The 14925-nt window shown below is 39.6% G+C and overlaps 1 long non-coding RNA gene across 2 annotated transcripts in view; it reads right to left on the bottom strand.

The window, feature by feature from the left end:
* Positions 1-10438: 10438 nt before the first annotated feature.
* The window catches only part of LOC308064165, a 35954-nt gene continuing 31467 nt past the window's right edge, over positions 10439-14925 (bottom strand). The window contains exons 2-4 of one of the 2 annotated variants that reach the window (XR_013928267.1): positions 14243-14723; positions 12727-13881; positions 10439-10542 (exon numbers count right to left, since the gene is read on the bottom strand). This is a non-coding gene — a long non-coding RNA (uncharacterized lncRNA). Of the gene's footprint in view, positions 10543-12726; positions 13882-14242; positions 14724-14925 lie in introns of those variants that run through there. The other variant, XR_013928268.1, reaches the window with a different exon arrangement.

Below are 14925 nucleotides of genomic sequence, written 5' to 3'. Positions count from 1 at the left end.
TATTGAGTCATGAACTGGAAAAGTGCTTTTTATTCATGTTAAAATTTTCTTTTTCCAAAGTCAATCAGAGTAGTTTCTGTTTGAACTTTCTCTAGGGTTTACCAGATGTTCTGTTTGGATTCCACTTTACTGTATTGTGTTCACTGGAGTTCACAGATGGGCTTTCTACTGAACTAATGAAAATCTAATGAAATCCATATCAGTATTCAGCATTTGAGAATACAGTATAATATAATGCTTTCTGTTGCTGTTTGTCATTCATACTTACAACTGGCAGAGCAAAAGCAATCCTTTAAGAGACATTGTGAATTTGCAAGCAGCCAGAAGATTTTGCTTCTCTTCTCTCCTACTATTTGTGTATGTGCTCCCTGCTATCTTGTGGTAGCAGATAACTGCACTTTCAACAGTGCCTGGGTTTTGGTTCTGTTTCAGCTAGTAAGATAGGAAAGCTGAAGGTCAGATAAAAGGAGTTTTCAAAAGCATGTGTCGAAAGAGTCAGTTAAACTGGAGGATTACTTGATATGAATGGATAATATTTTTCAGGAACAGAAATCCGTGAGCAACTGGGAAAAAAAAACACATTTTAATCAGTTACTGTTAAATAGTAATAATGGACAGATAACCCAGAACACTGTACTTCCTACAGTCTGGTGTATGAGTCCTTGACAGGCACAGAGGGTTTTGCAATATAAGTCTAACCAGAAGCCAGTTCCAAATGGTGTTCCCCAGAGGCTAATAGTATTCAGTGGCTGCAGGGATGGAATATACCCTCTGCAAGTCTGTGGACAATACTACACCTTGGGGAGCAGCCAGTACAAAGGAGGCCAGGGCTGCGATTCAGACAGACCTGGACAGGCTGGGGAAATGGACAGACAAGAACCTTGTGTAGTTAAAAAAGAAGTAAATACAACGTCCTGCATCTGGGACAGAACAACTCCATTCAGCAGTGCAGGCTGGGGTCTGACTAGAAAAGAAGCAGCTTTGTGGAAGACAACCTGGATTCCTGACAGTCAACATGTCAAGCGTTAGTCAGCAGTCTGCTTTTGCAACAATGAAGACTAATATCACACTGAGCTATGTTAGCAAGAGTATAGCAAACGGATAAGGAAAATGATTATTTGTTTATTTCCCTCTAGTCCGCCCTTGTGAGCTACACCTGGAAGTGTCCGGGTTTGGACTTTCCAGTACAAGAAAGACATCAACAAACTGAGGGGTCCAGGACAAGGTCACTGTGAAGATTAGGAAGCACATGGCACATACAGAGGAACTGAAAGAGCTGTGTTTGTACTTCTTTGAAGAAGACAGGGTTAAAGGGGGAATCTTAATACAGACCCCCATCTATCCAACGGGAGGTTATAGAGAAGATGAAGCCAGGCTCTGCTTGAAGTTGCACAGCAAAATAATGGGGCACAATGGCTATAAGTTGCAAATTCCAGTTAGCTATTGGGAAATAATTTTTCACTGTAAGGATAGTCAAGACTGAGTATCACCCAGAGAGGTTGTAGAACCTCCATCCTCAAAGGCAAGTGCAACACACTTGGATCAGACTGAGCAAGCTGATCCAGCTACCTGGATCTAGCTTCAAAGCTGGCCCTGCTTCAGAAGGCCCTTCTGGGTCCTGTATAAATGATCCTGCGGTTCTGTTCAGATCTTTTTAATACCTTCTAGTGACACTCTTCTAATTACATGTTGATATTATTAATACTAAGGAAGTAACGATTAAACTCAGTATTAATAATTTTGCTTTCCTCTGTCTCCAAGGGTACTCTGAGTTCTCCCTAAGGAAGAAAGTAGTGTTTTGAAAGCAGAATAATGACTTTACATTTGAATAGGAAGATTCTTCCAACTGGAAGTCTTTAGAAAATTCTGGTACTTGCAAATAGCCGCTATCCAAGTAATGAAAATGGTGACTCCAGCAATCATATTGAAAAGAACCCATCAGCTCATTTCTAAAATATTCACATATCAATTGTATTATCTTTTCGCTAAGGGTGTTAGAAAGATTTCTGCATGTAATCCTGGGATTGTACCCCAATAACACAGAGCTGTAGCTATGTTTTCCTTGCCTCTATTACTGAGTATGGACTCTGGGCATAAAAACCCCTGTATTTCTTTCTTGTGGCAGCATAAAAACTGGAGAATATTTGCTCTAGGAAGATATACTAGAGAATTTGTAACAGAGTTTTTTCTGCAGGGAAATGGGGATTCATGACCACTTGGCTCCCTGGCTTCTTGGCAGTTCATGTGATAGAACCTGATAGTCGGGGTTCTTGCAGTTCCCTGGTCCTATGACACCCCCAGGCAGATGCAGGCAGCCAGCCTCCAGAGCGCTTCACCAGCTCCCAGGCTCCAGCGCTGCTCAGCAGGCTGTCGTAGAGTGAGGAGCCTGGAAAGCACAACGCGTTTCAGAAACTCGGACATGTTCCTGTAGTGGAAACAGAGAGTTTGACTTTTAATCCCCCCCAAAAAAGTCTTTTCAAAACATCAAATCTTTTTTGCAGAAATGAAGTTAAGCTTCCCAGCCAGGTGGTTGTCTGTGCGGAAGATCCATTCAGTCTTGACTAAGCTTTTCGATCCAGTCACAGGTCATGCAGTAGTGGCTGCGTAGCCTAAGAAGGCTTGTCTGAGGCAGAGCTGTCCAGGTTTTCCAAAGTAATGGACAGCGAGCGTCCCAAAGACAGTACAGGTGTCAGAAAACTGCTTTCTCGTATTTTTTTAAAGAAACTGATGAGACCAATAGTACATTCCTACCACATACACTCATGGAAAGACAGACGACCTGAGAAGAAACATGAAAGTAAATGAGTATTACAGTTGTGCTGTATTCCCTCGAGAAAACACGTGGTTTTGTTGTTCTCTGCTCATGGGAGTGCGTTTGGGGGAAGTGAGCAAGTCTGACTACATATACATGTCCGCATCCATTCTTTAAAATGTTTATTACTTTTCTTTACACAAAGAGTATTTTGGGGAAATTATGAGGCAGTATAATATATAGTGCAGATGATACTAAATATGATTAACATTTAAATCATTGCAGTATGACAGCACAGATTACCACAATGAAGAAATAAAGATGTGTAATGCATAAATCAAGTCCAAGCACCAGCCTTTTTAGATCTTGACCAGCTCTAAAGAGAAATATACACGATAGTGATACAGCTTTGAATTACAGATATGTGTTTGCACACCTCTGAGAAAACAGATGACGTTCCCATATCCAGTTGTAATAATGGCATGTATTTTTGTCTATGAGCAGGGCTTAAAATCATTTTGCCCGCAGCATTTCTTCTCTTCCTTTTCATTTATTTTTCATGTTCAGTCAATGACTATGGCCAAGCTGAGAAAAGGACCCAGACAGCTATTAGACAAATGGAGATAAGAGTTTCTACCCTGAAAAGCTAATTGCTAAAAAAAATGAAACAAAAACCCCTATAAGATAAATATATGGCTGATGGACAACATCTATGAGCGGATCAGGTTCAAACACCTAGTTTCAGTGCATTAACTAATTTGCTTCTGTTTTGTAGTTTGCATTGTAAGACAAGGTTGTAAATCACCTCCAGATTGTTTTGTTAGCTGGGAGATGGTGGAAAGTGTTGGAGATGAAGAAAGATGGGGCTGGGGGGTGGGGTGGGAGGGAATGGTACAATGTCTGGTATGCTGAACATGAAACTTACAGGGACAGCAGTGCCTGAAGGTCCCTGCTGAAGATCACTGTCCGCTTCCCTATCACAGACTCTTTACTGAAAGTCCTCTGACTGGGAAGAGCAGAAGGACTGTATGAAACTTACTCCAGCAGAATTTGTTCTCAGGGTCTGCACTCAGACCGGGGAAGATATGCTTAACTATTCAAGGACTTCCCTAAAAGCCAGAATCTTCTCAGTTCCTTTGGAATTTTCTATTTGGCACCACCTAAATAGTAGAAAGAAGATTTCAGCATACACTAATGTATTATTTACTTAAACAGGCTTTATCTGAACTATAGCCTTTCCTTGATTGGTACACACCATATACAGGATATTCCTTGAAGGGCAATGTGATACCACCCATATTAGGGGGGCAAGTAATAAGACTTCTGAACTTCCCAGCCATATGTAGTACACTGATTTATTGTCACCAGAAATAAATCAGAGTAATAAAGCAATTTGCGTTGCCCAAGCAAGGAATACCTTCTTCATGACGACATTGCCAGACTGTCACAGAACAGGGTGATTCCTGTAAGCCATTTGGTGGTTCTTTAGTCTTCAGTTTCTACCTTGGTTTTGCTCATCCTCTCCTTTTACTGTGTTTTTACTCTTCATGACAATATCATTAATATCTACCTTACCATATTTAAGTGCCCTTAGCACAGAGGAACCCAAACATTTATTGCTGTTTATTTTAAAATTTATTTTCTGGGAAATTTTGCACCTCCTTACTTGCCACACTGTTGTACACAAATTAGCATTGTCTCAGTTTTCTTTACTACATGTCTTTGCAATAGTATTATGTCTGAATGAATTAAAACTGCTTGTATAGACCTGGAAGGGGTAAGAAAGAATGAGGAAGAAGGTAGTACATTACCTTCTCATTTAAGCTGAAAGGAGTCTTTGTTCACAAAATGGCTTCATCTTTGTTCAGGTCCAAAGAATCAGTTATTTGCTTAAAAAATGGACCTAGAGAAAATAATCTAAACTATACTTAGGTGACACTGAACTCATAACTGGTGGCTGCAATGCAGGAAAGAAATGTTGGAGTTATCTCTGACTATTATCTTTAAATGTCAGCTCGAAATACAAAAACAGCCAAAAAAAGTCAATAGAGAGCTGGACATTTCAAGAGGACCACTGAGGAGAAAAAAAAAAAAAAAAAAAAGAAAAAACCCACCATGTAAATAAATCCACAGCAACAGAAAACCTCATCTCCAGTCAGATAAAAGCATTGTGCAGTCACACCTTCGATGCTGTGTGCGGTTCTGTTGCCCAGCCTCAACCCATCCCCATCCTCCAGAGGTGCCCGATGCCCAAGGCTGGGTCTGCTCTCACTGCTGTAGGCGATCATGGAAGCGGGCAGTGTCAGAAAGTTCAAAAAATAAATGGGTATGGTTTTAGGTGTCAGGCTGAGAGGGACCAGCAGGAATGTGATACCTCTATCATTGCTAACCCAGTGACAGTGGATGCTGAGGGCTTCCAGGGGGTGCCCTGCAGACAGCAGCCAAGCTGGTGTGCTCCCCTACTGCCAGAGACAGAGTGGGTCCTTCAGTGGGTCACTGATTTTCCCACCACGCATTTGCTCTGCTTTTGTGAAGGGACAGAGGGGTATCACATCCACTCCAGAAACTCCAGCAAATCTGGAAGAATCTTATGTCAAAACAGCTGATAGTTGTGGTCTGATCTATGGCATTCAATCCTGCCCTTGGCAGTGCAGGTTCAGGAGTTCTTGCTGCCTGCCATTGGTCCACCATTGCCTCAGTGTTGAAGTTGTTCACGTTCAACAGCTCCACTGCTTCATGTTGCACCTTCATCCAGATGTGCTTAGGAACCCACAGCAGCCTCAGACTCCTAGCTGCAGCATGACAGTGAACTTCCCAAGTAGCAAAGAGTTATTTCAGCCACATCTCTCTCTTTTGTGCTTCTTCTGAGAGCAGAAGCAGAGGCGCTCCGCTGCTTTTTTACACCTTGTGCTGACGTTATTCTGGAGAAGTGCATTGTAATGGGTCCCTGGTCTGAAGAGGGACCATATCTTTCCTTTAATTTCCTGGCTGACATTAGTACCAGTTCTGTCTTCCTCTTTACCCTACAGTTTATAAGCCTGAAGGACCAGAAAATGAAAATCCTCCATCACTGTACTTCTCGTCCTCACAGAAAAGGAACAAACACCCTAAGAGTAATAGGACATTCTCACACACATCGCCTGCACAGCACAAGCATGTCAGAGAATCCCAGAACTCCTTAAGTTACACAGAATGGGACAGTTTGATGCTGCCCTCCACTTTAACTGCAAAGTTCTTTTCCATATGTCATGACAATTATGTGAACGTGAAAAGGGGGACAATCACCATTAGATAACCTTTCAAATTTCCTCATTTAATCAGCTCCTATTGCTGATCACTTAAAAACATTTGGACTGCCTTCTCTTTTTGTTGTTTGTTTGTTGTTTTGTTTTTTTTTCCTTCAGAAAATCAGCTGTGATATTTTCCACATAAAGCAGCAGCAGAGTGGAAGCGTTGCCTGTGGTTGATGTCCTGTTCTTGGTTGGCATGTGCACTGGCCCCCAGCTCATTTGGAGCCAGCCTGCTGGCTGGGCTAATGGGATTTCCAGACCTGCCTCCACTCCGTACAGTCGCTGTTCCTCACACACACTCAGAGCTCCCAGAAAGCATGCCAGAGAAGGGGTTGCCCTTCAGACAAGCTGATCAGAAAAGGAGTGTAGAGGAGGAAGATGAATCTGTACTTCCCCAGTCTTTAAATGAAGGCAGTGCCCTCTCCATCTCCAGGACTGTCCTTTCCCAGCCTAAGCACAGTGAGTCAACGCTCTCAGTTTCAGCACTGAAGCTGTCATTTGATAGTGGCTTGGGCAGTGCAACCGGTTGACCCCTAGAATGCATTCCCTGTGCCAGATTTGGGCTTTGAAACTATGCATATCAGGCTGACCACATGCCAATCCACTCTTGGTATGAAGATGCAGCCAGAAACTAAAAAATACAAGTTTGTGAGGGTTTGCAAGTATGAGAAACAGAAAACAGCAAAGGAGGGATTGATTTTTCTGCATTACTTTCAAAAATTTCATAAAGTTCTACATGCTTATATTACTCTAATGTATCTTTTAGCATATTAAATAACCTATATTCTGGAAATTGAAGTCAGACATCATTGGTTATTAAATGATAGTCAAAATAAACTTCAAAATCTGAATCTTATACTTACACCAAATTCAAGGGGCATTTTACATTTCTACCAGTGGCACAAATGTATGTCTTAGGATGTATTCCTTTATGCCTCCTAAACATCAGATGGAGGTCTAACCAACTGCTGTCCTCACTTACCACACAGCCTTACAAAAGGTAATGACATGGTGATGGCTGGTGTGTTATTCCTTCAGCAACCATGCACTCTTCAAACACAGCTGAATGTCACCTAGTTGTATTGACACACCAACACAAAGGAAACAAATCCCTGTTTCTATAATATATAGAAACATTAGTTTCTATATAGTCACATTAAGTGACTATATTCAACATTAAGTCATGATCTTCCAGAAGCACAAACTACATATTCCACAAATAGTAGGCTGACTCAAACTCATTGACATTATCTACCAACAAGAGTGGCAAAAGACCTCAATAATTTATGAATGTGTTACTTTTGTAGATATGAAGCAAAAAAGTGCATTTGTAACATGCCTTGGTAACTGGCTGAAAGTCTACTTGTATAATTTTTCATGATAACTGCATCACAAATTATGGCTGATGCTTATACTGCAGCCTATACTGGTTTTTTTTCCTATATGCATGGAATAGTGCCAAAATATCAAAAAGACCCACATTTTCTTCTTAATGGATTGTGGTCAACTGCAGCTTCCCAAAAAAGTTAACTCTGCAGGGTTTCTTCTCTCTAATTTTGCAGTGACAGATGCAAATAAAGAAACATAGTCCCAGTCGTGGTCATTGTTATCTGTTTAGATTATTAGAACTTAAATAGTTATTTCAAAAAGAATGTTTGTGAAAAAAGTGATAACAAAATACCCTTTAGTAATATTAAATACAAGGAAGCACTAACATGAGAAATCCTTACTTACTTGCCTTTTTAAAGCTTTTTTTACTTTTCAAGGATTATTTAATTTTTTTAAGGCAATAGATACCTACAACGTCTCCTCAGCTTTATTATAGTAAAGGTCTCATGCGAAGAATGATGGGGTCCTAGAAGCAAAAAAGGCGAAATTTTTGTCCATGAACAAATGCACACAATGGATTTTCTACTACATAAAATGTGGCTATAGCAAAGGTTTTGGTGGAACTAGGGAAAAGCATTTGACAAAGTTTTTCTCAAAATCTTGAGTGTCTTCTAGTCATTCAGGGGCTCCACATTCTCATATGTACATTTCTTCATGAATTTTCGACATATGTAAAAAAACCCTGTATCATATATCTGGATCTGCTCTGCACTCTTTTCAGGTATCTGCATCTCTTCTGAAGTCTCAGTCTCTAGAACTGAAAATTATTTTCTGGCTGAAGTCACACTAGCTCTAAGGATATCAAAATATTAATTTTTCTATCTCATATATAATACTCTTATGTATTGGCACTTTTGGGGAGTAAGATCACATTTTTGATATGTTGACACCAAACTTCTTTTTTTTTTCAATATGTAACATACATACATATATATATATCTCTAGGTGGATGTCAAATTACATTAATTAGCCTCGTGTTAGAAAGGAAAGATAAATTTCCTTATTTGTGTGGTGCTGACGACAGTATTTCTGTCATATTTACATAGTGCTGTACTTTGAAGATAGTCTAATTAGTCTGGACATTTTTACCTGCAGACTCAGTGGGCAGGCGAGTGAGTGGATCAGAGAATAAGTGAAATTTCCTTCAGCAGACATTTTTCACAGTGAACATGTCAGGATTGACCTGGATATGTTTGACACTACCTCAGAGGAGACTGAAAGTGATAATAAATCCTGAGCTTTCCATTTCTTTAAACCTCGCTTGTGGTGATTTGGCCACAAAGTGGCTATAATTTAGAGTTGTCACTTCTCAGCCTTTTCATATTAAGAAGACTGTGCCATTTGTAACTTATCTGGGGCCAGTTGACCTCAATGTCACGTTAAGGAAGATGAAGTTTAGGCAAGAAAAACAGACTTTTGAAGAAGATAGGGACACAACCCTTTACAAGGCAATGTAACACAGTGATGAACTACGATGCAATGCTGAAATGATTATTGGAATTTTTCCTAAAAATCTGTCAATATACATGAAATGCTACAAACATGACGGTAGCATTGAATCAGATGGGCTTGATGTAGTTTTGTAGCTGTGACTGATTTCAGCTAAGAATCCCTCTGTGCCTTCAGAAAGGATGTCAAAGTATATCCCAGCATATCGCATCTCCGCGCATTGACCATGTGACCTACTTTAATTTTGGCCTTTTACATCTATAATGAAAATACATCTAACTGCTATGTTTACAATGTCTGTGTACAGTGCATGGCATTCTGTTCAATCCTTTTCACACAGGGAAACTGGACCACCTGAGCACACTTAACCTGAGAATCAAGGGAATGACTGACATGGTCTCGGGTATGATTACAGTTCTAAGGGCAAAATGTAGCCATCTAGCTCCCTGTAGAATCAGTGGAAAGCAGTAAGCACCTCCTCTTCATTTTGTGGGTCTCCAGTTAAATGCCAATTATAACTACTACTGAGAGCATGAACTCCCCTTTTGAAAAGAATACAGATGTATAGTCCCTGACAAAAGCCCGTACTGCAAGGATTCTGGAAGCTAAAAGGTCTCAGCAGAACCCTATCAGCATTCATAAAATGCTTTCTTAAAATCTCCCAGAAATATTCACCATTCCATTAAAAGAGCTATTTCGGAAAGACCGTGTTTTTACCCTCAAATTAGATTTCCCACGTCCTGCTGTGAATGCCATTGCTCTGAGAAAGGAACCCTCAAGCTTGCATCATTGGAATCAAACATTCAAGAAATATGATGGGGGAAACAGAGGCATCGGCAGATGGCAGCTTTCTTGACCCAACCACTAGATGAAAAGAAATGTATTAAGAGCTCTGACGTCAAATGACAGGCATCTTTCCAAGAGAAATTCTGTCAGAACTTCATATAAATCAAAAGACAGATTGTGAAGCTTTTTATTGGCAATTGCACTTGTTCATGAAGATAAATTAATAGGGAGCAAAAAGGTAAGCCAAAAGGCATCTTTATTTTGCAGACCTTGCCTTGCAGCTCTGGAATTTCCTGAACTGACAATTGTAAAGAAAATCCAGGGATGGTATGTCCACATTTGATTAGCTGCAAAGAAAATTAAATTGCCATCACAAGAAGTGCTTCCTAAGTAGTTATTTAGGTGGAATTTGAGACAAAGGAAAGCATGGGGAAAAGGTTCATTTCAGCCAGATTTGCACTTCTCTAACACTGGTCACAGCCAGGACGTTAATGCCAAGGAAATTTAGAGCTTTTCTAGACTACTTATGCCTTTGGATGGCGTTCTCTGAGTTTTATGGTGGCATATAGTTCGGCCAGGGATGTAAATTGTGATCTTGGGTTCAAAAACTCTCTGGAGACTTTTCCAGACTGTCACTGCTATGACAATTGGAAAGCAGACAAGTGTTTCAGTAACAACAGTCCAAGGGACAGTTTGTCCTCAAAATCACTGCTGCAAATGCAACTTTATTTGCACAAGCCTAGATTGTTTCTCCAAGAAGGAGCTGACAGAACTCACAGACAGCAGATAAAAACTACAGCTAGTACGTCAAAAATTATCTTGAAGAAGGCAAAATTTATTGCTAGTTGAATGTCTAGTCTGGCAGTTTTAAAGTACCTGGAAAAAAAAAAAAAAAAAAAAAAAAAAAAAAAGGTTACGTAGTTTTCCTAGCACTGTAGGACAAATATTCTCGAGTCCACATTTTTTCTATTCAAAATGATATCACTAAACAAAATCTAGTAAAGAACTAATAGACAGGTACTGCCAAAGAGACATTTATCTTTTCCTCAGAGGGATAGACTCCCAAGGTGCCTTTCTTTCTCTCTCTCCTTTGACTACCGAGTCAGAAATCTGCAGAGGAAACCTGAATTTAGGCAATGCACTTCAGGTCTGAGATGCATTTTTAGACTATTTATACCAGAAGCCGCTGATGAAAACACATCATAACATTGCCTTCATGCTTACATGTCCTGCATATACCTGTGTTTTCACTCATGGGTTACATTTGAGTTGACAGTGTCATTGTTGCACCTGCTTGGTTCTGTGAGAGAATTTTTTTTCTTCATCTATTCTAAACAAACAGAAGCATTTGCATAGCTTTTATTTTTACCTGGTTTCCCAGTTATTTTGTTTTCATCTTAAATTTTAAAAATTTTTTTCTGCTGTACAGAAATGAAACCTCAAATTTGGAAAAATGCATAATGTTTGTAATTAAAAATTCTTGGGTTTAGGATATCATTGCTCTTGAGGAAAATCTCAAACTCTGCAACAAACTCCTGAGTATGGAGACCTAAAACAGAAAATACCTGTTGTCTAAAGAATAAGTGTTTATGAAAAATCACAGAACTAGAGAAAAGTTAAGAAAAACTTGATATAATCATTGAAGAAATACTGTTAGACCTAGAAACTAGAGTATTATTATTATTATTATCGCATTTCTTATTATTATCTTATTCTTATTTCTGAATAATAAATCTGTGTTATAGTTAAAAATGTCCTGGTGAAATTTCATCATCTGAGAATATGCTATGATTAATTTAATTCAATATAATTTTAAATAATAAGTTTGCTGGGTGGACTCAGTAGAAAAATCTGTGGTGTTTTAACCCACAGCATTAAAAACAGAAACAAGATTTGCAAAGATTTCAGAATACGCATCTTCCTCATTATAAGGGAATATCACATAGATGCATCCTAATATTAATTACAAACTTTCATCAGGAAGGTCACTACATTTTAGGTGCTTGACATAAAGATGTAAAAAAGAAGAAAATGGGGACTACTTGGTTACTTCATCTACCCAAACACCAAAACAAGGTGTTTTCTACAAAATAATCTTTGTGCCCTTGACACGTTTGTGTAAGTTCATCTGAAGTCCTTCAGGTGGGTATGAAAACTTCCTAGGCCTTACCCACCTCTTCAACAACATGAGGAACTGCAATAAATGACACTGACTTAGCTGGGCCAACAACACAAGACTTGACTCACAGAAAATAATGTAGTTTTTGGCTGCCTCTTTTGCTTGTTGAGGAATGATGAAGTTCACAACAGCAGTGTCTGAATTACGATCAAGGGCCCTTGCTGAGAGGAACAGGCAGTTTGTATTTTTTGGAACTGCTCCCTGGAGCTTTAACATTCTTCACAGTTTCTTAGACATTTTTACATTAGTTGTGAAATATGTTCACCACATATGTTTGGTAGCTTTGTAATTTTTAACTTTAGCACCTGTGATTGTAATGAGGGCTGGAAATCTGTTAATGTGATATGATTTTATGGTACAGACAATTTCCACCAGAATGGGTCAGATGCTCCCAGTCAGCCACAGGTGATAATAAAAGCTCCTGTCTGTTGATGCTGAGACAAGGGGAGCCAGTGGGAAGCAAACTTGGTGGGTGAAGGGGGACTCAGCCTCGGGTACACAGGTCAATTAACTCCTCTGTACTTTTGTTTGTTTGATATAAGCACCTAGAGAACAGATACACAACTGTAGAAAAAACAAGAGAGAAGGCAGATCAAGAAAAAGACAGCGGTGTTTTCTCCAGAATGGAGAATGTGTTCCTCTTTACTACTACCATCATTAACACTGAAAGTGAATGATTTGTGAAATGCAGCAATGACAATGCTGCTCTTCCCTATGGCTTGTGTGTACACTTCTTTTGCTTTAAATTCTGCTTCGTCTTCCCAAGTCTTTATATAAAACATGTTGCAAAAGAAATGCTTCTCATCTGCACAGTTAACAGTGTTGCTAAGCTTTTAGAGGGAAAAGAACGCCATAGGGTACTTATACATTTACATACTTACCCACATGAATCCTACTCAGAGCTGTCTAAGTCTACACTGGTACTGCAGTCTTGACCTCTTGGTATTCAAATCCAGAAGATGTTGAAATGCATCACACTTCCTTTCCAGCCTGCTCAGCCAGGAAATGGTGTGCGCGCAGGTCTCAGCTCAAGCATCACGTAGGCGTGCAGATGGGGCATACACAGAAGACCAGGAGCCATAGCCTAAACAAGGCATAGGCTAACTTTTCCTGAGCCTAGATATCAATTTCTGCATTTGAACTGTTTTCCAGACCTCCAGACCTCAAACACAGCAATGCTGACATACCTATTTCCTTTTGAGGCTGCAGCCTTCAATAGGCCACACCCTCCTGAGATTTACAGAAATATAATTAACATCCCGATTGCACAGATAGGAAAGTTAGGTGCAAAACTAAGGCTTCTGTTCTCTAAATCCTTTGGGCATTTGACATTCAGCTGGCAGGAATAAAATTGACAGACTGTTATACCCTAACCATTGTTCTAGCTCACTTTTTTTTTTTTTTTTTCTTTTTTCTCAGACATAAGAGATTGGTTTCAGCTCTTCTGGGGCCATCGACTTTGGCTTATGAATACAAAGCATCTGTTTGAAAGACTGTCTGAATGCCCTCAAAACCTACAGAATATTCTAATCTGGGCTGAGCCCCTTGCAGCTGAGATGCAAATACAGCTTTCTACAGTGATCAGTGCACTACATTTGAAAGCTGCTTGTGTAACTAATTGAATGTGACAAAGCATAGTTTACCATTTTTTACAAAATTAGATTTTTATAATCACTACCTCAATGCAACCAAAATGTTACAAACACAAAAATGCTCCAGCATTTATATCATATTTATCTATTATACATACTCATTCCATACTGACTGCATTTTCTTGTTAGCTGGGATCTAAATTTTTTCTAAATTCCAGGCAAGGAATAAAAGTTACTGGAATGTAAAGGTATTAGAAAAATGAATTTCAACCAAGTGAAGCATGAGAGAAATTAAATAAATTGGTCTTAGCTTCGTAATGAAAGTCTACAGCTGACTGAGAGGAGTTAAAGGAGATGGGAGGGTAAAGGGTACTGTAATATGCTGAACTTGGAAATATTGGCAGCTCTTCAGTGTTGCAGATGGACTGACGCACTTCGCTTCATCTTTACGCATACGTAAGAGAGAAGCAGCAAAAAATTATTGGTATAAAACAGCAATTTAACAAAGTTTCATAGTAAATGTGACAGTGGTTTAAGAAGATACAATAGCAAGGTACACTTTATTTACTGCAGAGGACAGGGTCAGACAAAACTGTCAGTGAGACCATCCCATTGAATCATGAGGTTCAGAAACAATCACTTTGCTTTCTAAACTCCTTCTCAGAGGGGATTTTAGGTGCAGATGGATCCAGACTTAGTCCCAGACTTGGTCAGTGATTTATATCTAAAGGATTATATGTGCACAATCAATCCTTTATACCACTTAGCTAATGTTTCAAAGTTTAGCATGCTATTAACCACTTACCAAGAATCTGTTGTGGCAAGGAATCTCTCAGCCTTAAGGAATAACCTCAAAAGATGTCCCTACTGAAAGGGACATCCTGCCATGCAGCCTCCTGCCATGCAGGAATGGAGCTCAATGGGCCCTGGGTCATCCACTATTTATGGAGTAAGATAATTGATTTACAGTCCTATTCACCCACTGACTACTGAGGTCCGTTTCTTTCAAACTTGGTTTGAGTCGGACCCTGACCAGCCCTGTTAGCTGGGTGTATTGTTCAAATTAGCCCTTGGCTATTGCATCTTTATCTGTCTCACCTGAATCAACTTTGAGTCATATACAGCCATGACAACCAGATGCAGCCATCACAACTTCCAGTGGTGGTTATCACCTGAGCAGGGTTACTGAAATAAAGGCCAGGATGGTGGGGGCAGGGAGTACACCACCACTTTTAGCCAGGCAAGAGAAAATTTCTGTAGTGAAGATTCATCACTGTGCACAGTATCTGAGTGTAACAAACAAACAGTAAGTATGGAAAAGAAAGAAACTGCCACCTTATTTGGGCCATGTGGTTTTATAAATAAGCTACTTACAGAGCTAGGTTTGAGTCATTCAATTCTTTGCAAAATATAAATTAGATATAGGTATCTATTGTATCAATAAACCCTCTTGGCTGCCTTCCTACCTGTAATCTCCCAGAGTTAACA

The sequence above is a fragment of the Falco punctatus genome (assembly GCF_963210335.1).
Source record: "Falco punctatus genome assembly, chromosome: 5".
NCBI classification, from domain to species: Eukaryota; Metazoa; Chordata; class Aves; order Falconiformes; family Falconidae; genus Falco; species Falco punctatus.
This window is presented reverse-complemented; position numbering and strand designations above follow the sequence as displayed.